Below are 6,000 nucleotides of genomic sequence, written 5' to 3' on the forward strand. Positions count from 1 at the left end.
TGGCTTGCCTAACTTTCGTAGAGCGACTCCAGCCAGGCTTGCTGATTCCAGGTTTAAAACGGCGAGTGGGTACAGAAGCCTGCTCAGCCGTTTTCATTGCATGTATAATCTCAGTAAAATAAATGTCTAGTGCTACCAAATCACTCGAGCCATGCATCAAGAGCTGAAAGGGAACTTTTATCTTTCCGAGAATCTCATCACATGTCTGTTTATACTGGTCGGCGTTTATTTTATTCCACTCAGTCTCGGTAGCATAAATTTTGAGCGTATTCGGCCTACACGGGAAGAAGTTAGCCATAAATCAAAATCCAAGGTGATAAATTACTGTGTGATCAGAGTCCACGGTGACTGGAGCACCTAGAGAGAAGTTACATAGCACATGGTCAATGTTTGTCGTTGAACCGGACTTATGGATGTACGTATATGTGTCAGTCTTTTCACAGAGATCATACCCAGCTGGGATTACTGAGAAGAAGATTTCGGAGAGCTTATTTGATGGGTTCGTTAAGTCGCACTGAAAGTCACCGCAGACTAGCACTCTTCGATTGCCCAGCCTAATAAGTAAGCGCGAGAGGCGGCCACAAGCTTCCGAGAACCGTTTTTCGGAAGAGAGGGTGTTTAGGTTTGTTGGTAGATAAACCGTGATCAGAACAAAACCCCTGGGGCCAGGAAAATCTACCGCGAGGAAGAACTCACACGATTCCAGCTTTTGACATTCAAGCGAACTGTCCGTTATGATAGCAGTGCCCCCACTAGGTCGACCGCGGACTGAGGACCTTTTTGCTTCATGCATGAACACAGTTTTTTGATTCAACTGTTCGAAAAGACCAAAATTTTCGGAGGTGAGTAAATGTTCTTGTAAGCACACAACATTAAATTGACGGCATAGTTCTTTAGCGTAGTCTAGTTTGACTGAATTGTGCCCATAGATATTTCGGCAAATGATGGAGAGAGAAGTCATTTCGTTGTAGTTGGCTTTTTCATAGCATTTCTAACTAGTGGGCATCTCATGCTGTATGAGGGGTGGGTGTTGTGGCCGTCTGGGCATAGAGCACATTTAACTGTGGTGGACGTATCAATGGCACGAAATATAAAGATGGCTCATTAAATAAAAAAATGAATGATTTTGACATTTTGTTCTTGCAAGAACATTTACTTCCCGCCATCTCCGTTAACTCTCTACGAAGAAGTAGCCACCATATTGTCTTTACCACCAATGCCTGAAAAAAAAGGCCGACCTTCCGGGGGCCTTGCATGTGTTATCAAACGATTAGCTACTCCTTTGTCGCCTATCTTATTCCATTTCTCTGATAACATTATGGCAGTACGAATTGGTCACCTTGTATTTACGAGTATAAATGTATATCTTCCCTGCGATCAGAAACGTCTAGCTTCACTTACTAAGTTTTCTAATGCCTTCTCATCCCTTAAAACTCTGTTATGCAATATTGAAAAGCATGGGTATCGTTGGCTATTGATAGGTGACTTCAATTGTGATGTTCATAGCTCCTCTACTCGTGCCACCTTAGTTTTAGATTCGTTGCCTATTGGTTACCGCATAGTACCCAAAGCTCTTAATTACAGTTATATTCATAATAGTGGTACTGTGACCAATATTGATCATTGTATTTGCTCTGCCAATGTTCCCTGCTCTGTCGTTAATGTTGACGAAGACGATCGTGATTTTGACCACCTTCCCCTGTCCCTTACTGTGACATTAACCACTGATCCATCTAATCATCCTTGGGCTGCTAATAAAAAATGGTGTATGAAACGAGAGTGGAGCAAAGCCAATTGGCCTTTATATATTTCTACCCTAACAGCTCTGATGTCCTGCGTCAAGATCCCTTTTAATCTATTGTGCAATAGTGTTTTTTCGCCACAAGCAAGAGTGCAACTGAATGTTTATTATCTTCACTTAATTTATATTCAGTGATGTTTCCTGAAGGAAACAAGTGATGTTGTTCTTATGTGATCTCACTTTCACGTTATTGACAACTCAAAATAATTTTGCCTATTTTCAGTTGTTGGAGTCAAAATTTTTGAGGACATGCAAACTGACTACGACATAAAATGGGCAGAGGTGGAAGAATTTGCGAAGTACTCCCTCGAGATTAAGAACCGTTGACATTGTTATATTGTTATACATTGTTATACGTTGACATTGAAGACATTGTTATATTTTCTTTGGACTATTGGCTACAAAATGGCTGTCTCGCAATTTCGATCGAATGTGTTTGGGGAAGATATCGGGGAGAGAGGGGGGGGGCAATTTTCTCTCCATCACGCGTGATTCTTAAAATGGATCTAGAAATATGCATTTCCAATCAAATGAGCCTCCTCTAAAGTTCACAAGACCCTCTCTTCATAAAAACCTTACATCCCACCGGAGCATAACCTAAAACCCTTCTACCCACACTTTTGGGGGTTGTGTCAACCCCAAATGCTGTGTTATGAGATCTTTGGACTATTTTTGAACAAATGGCTATCTTAAAATTTCTATCGGATGCATTGGGGGAAAATATAACGTGGGGGGTATAGCTGCCCTCCAATAAATTTAACTCTTAAAAATGGCTTTTCAACTTCCGATTTCCAATCCCATGAGCCCCCTCCGAATTTTACACAACCGCCGTTTCAATTAAAAACCTTAACTGCCCTCGAGACGTACCTTACAACCCTTGCCTTGAGGACTGTGAAGGGGTTCTCATCCTCAAAGACATAATTTCTGGACTTTTAAACTACTTCAAACAAAATAACTATCTCGAAATTTTGATGTTTGGAAAAATTATGGGTGTGGGAGGGGTGGTTGCCCTCCAATCACTTTCGACTAGTAAATATGGCACTAGCCCTTTCAACTACAACCCGATAACATCTGGTTTTAATTTTCTACAACAACAAAACGCTATATAAAAATTTCAGATGCAGTTCTGAAAATTACAACGTGTGTGTTGGGGGGGGGCTATTTGCCTTATGTTCACTTTGACACTTAAAAAGAGTACTATAACTTCTGATTACCAATCCAATGAGCCCTCTTTGAAGTTTATACGACCCCCATTTCTATAAAAACGTTATATGTCCCTAGGGCGTAACTTAAAACCCTTGACCTGAGAGCTATATGGGGGGGAGGGGGGTGTTATCTTCAAAGACATAATTTCTTGGTTTTTCAACTACACTGAACAAAATGGCTATCTACAAAATTATGATTGAATGTGTTTGGGGAAATTATTGGTGTATGGGGGGGGGGCGCGGGGGGATGCATGACCTCCAATCACTATTGACTATTAAAAAAGCCAGTAGAACTTCTGATTATCAATCAAATGAGCTACCTGTGAGATTTATACGACCATCCTTTCTTCAAAAAACCTTATATCCCAACAGGGCATAACTTACACCCCTTGCACTGAGGGTTGTGGGGGGGGGGGTTGTCATTCTCAAAGTCATAATTTCCGGACCTTAAAATTACACTGAACAAAATGGCTATCTCTAAATTTTGATTGGATGTGTTTGGGGAAGTGATTAACGTTTGGGAGGGGGAGCTGGTTGCCCTCAATGAGCTCTTTTGAAGTTATATGACATTTCTTTCTATAAGAAGTGCCCTGGTCTAAAAAGAATAATATATTGTGCCCACATCGATCTTTACTTAGGCAGCGCTATAGCGCTGCCTCTGATTTTTTGTCTCGAGATTTCACTTATACAGCACTGGAAGTGTCGATTAGACCAGGTAAGCTCCCCCCCCCTCTAATATTGAGTCTATGGGCGCCCATGGACTGACACACAGTGTATTGGACTTGTCTAATTTGGGCTATATATTTGCACATTAAGGGTAGTGTTGGGTAGGTTAGGGGCGATGTCCAAATGCTTTACGCTCACCCCTCACCCTTATGTGCAAATATATAGGCTAAATTATATTATTATATAAACTAAAGGTTATATTAAGGGTATTTCATTAGAATTAACTTAACTTTACTTCTTGAGTGTTTACGGTATTGTTCTGTTAGCTGGAAGCCACGCGATATATTGTATAGTTAAGATCCTAAACAAGCTAGTCAAACAGGTTCTTTCAACTGGAAAATCATCTGCCGAGATTGCAACTGGTGGTTTCTCACTGCATTTACAATATTTAAACTTAAGGTTTTTCGCGTTTAGGGGAAAGAAGTTACCTAGGTTAGGTTACTTATTTAATATATGCCAGGCTTTACGCCCCCCCTCCTAGTGTGCAAATATATAGCCGAAACTTGTTTCTCAATATGATATTTTCATCATATTCTGTTTTGTTTCACTAGTACTAACCAAACTTCACTTCTCGCGCGGCATCCAGCTGCTAGAACAGTACCGTGTTCACTGGCCAAAACACAAGTAACTTTTTCTAGAAGAAAATTATTTGTGGAGGAGGGGATATACTGAAAGGGAGTTAAACGCTGGGTAAATTTTCCTCTCCCCCTACACTTACACACTGAAAAAACTTAAATGTCTGGATGGTTATTTTTCAAATCATCACATGAAACTTGTCTTTATTAGGTACTGTTCTACTAGCTGGAACTCACGCAAGATAGATGATAAAAGAAACTAGTCAAACAGGTGTCTTTCAACGGACAATTCCTATGCTGAGGATTGCAAACAGTGATTTATCACCGCGTTTACAATATCTAAACTTTTGTTTTTTGGGGTTTAGGGGCAAAAAAAGGTATCTAGGTTAGGTTAGGTTGCGTATTTAATATATGCTATGCTTCCCCCCCCCCAACCCACCCCACCCACCCCCCTGATGTGAAAATATATAGCCGAAATTTGTTTCTAAGCTATTATATTTTTATCCTGTTTTATTTCATTAGTATTAACCAAACTTCACTTCTTGCTTGGGTCCCAGCAAATAGAACAGTACCCTTTTTTATATTTAACCCTGAACTTTCTTTATTCATCATCCCCCCCGCCAAAAAAAAAATTACGGATATTTTTCTGGAGTATGAATTCTCAGAGCTTACACAAGTCATGTTAGTGGTATATTATTCATTATAAAGAACAAAGACTTATCAAGCAGGCGCACTTGTGCCTCTTTAAAGAGGCGACCCACCACAATGTTAAGCGATTTCCGGTCCTAGCGGTCGCAGAGAGACAGCGGTGATCGCCTTTTGTAGCCCAATCTCCAACTAAGAAACGTGCAAAATTTCACCCCCCTCCGACTTTATCTTCATGGGTAAAAGTGGGCCGGAAGTTTCGACCCTCTGACCACAGTCCCCATTAACGTTGTCTGATTGGGCTGAAATTTAAATGTTAAGCTTTCCTAGGGCCCGGGAGCTTATCTTCGAAATTTCAGCTCAATACGATTACTCCTTCCCTATTTTCCAAAAAACAAATATAGCCACACAATGTTCATTTCTCTGTTTCTATCAGCCACGCCTACAGGCCACAGTTGGCAACGGATCCGGGCGAATGAGGACTCATTCAAAGAGGAATTCGACGTGTTAGGACCTTTTGATATTTTCAGACCGAAAAAATTATCCCCCGAATTTACATTTACGAAAAACCTCGTTTTCCTATAAGAGCCCATGTTAATTTTTCCCACCACAGCCTCACTTTAACGTTGTACGATCGGACTGAAATTTAGAAAATAAGCTTTTCTGGGGCTTGGGAGCTTATCCTCAAAATTTCAGCTCAATCCAATCCTTCCTTCCCTATTTTCCAAAAACCAAATATCAAGTTTTGTGGGGAATTGCTTGCGTCAAAAATAGATACGGGAGACTAAAATAATAATTCCGTAAGTGTCTCTGTGGTAAAATGGTCGCTGTTACTGACTGTCAGGCGGAAGATCCGGGTTCGATTCCCTGTCAGAGAAAATTTTTTATATACTGAATTTAAAGTTTAAAAAAGAAGCTCAGTTTCTTTTTTAAATTATTTGAAAAAAAACTACGTTTTCTAAAGAGTTAAAGAAGCTGATTCACAAGTTCGAACCTTAAAACGTACAGGGATTAGGAGGTACAGTTGGGGGGCTGGCACCCCCCCAAA

The sequence above is a fragment of the Artemia sp. Qi Xiang Cuo genome, unplaced genomic scaffold, assembly GCF_049724085.1.
Source record: "Artemia sp. Qi Xiang Cuo unplaced genomic scaffold, ASM4972408v1 HiC_scaffold_23, whole genome shotgun sequence".
NCBI classification, from domain to species: Eukaryota; Metazoa; Arthropoda; class Branchiopoda; order Anostraca; family Artemiidae; genus Artemia; species Artemia sp. Qi Xiang Cuo.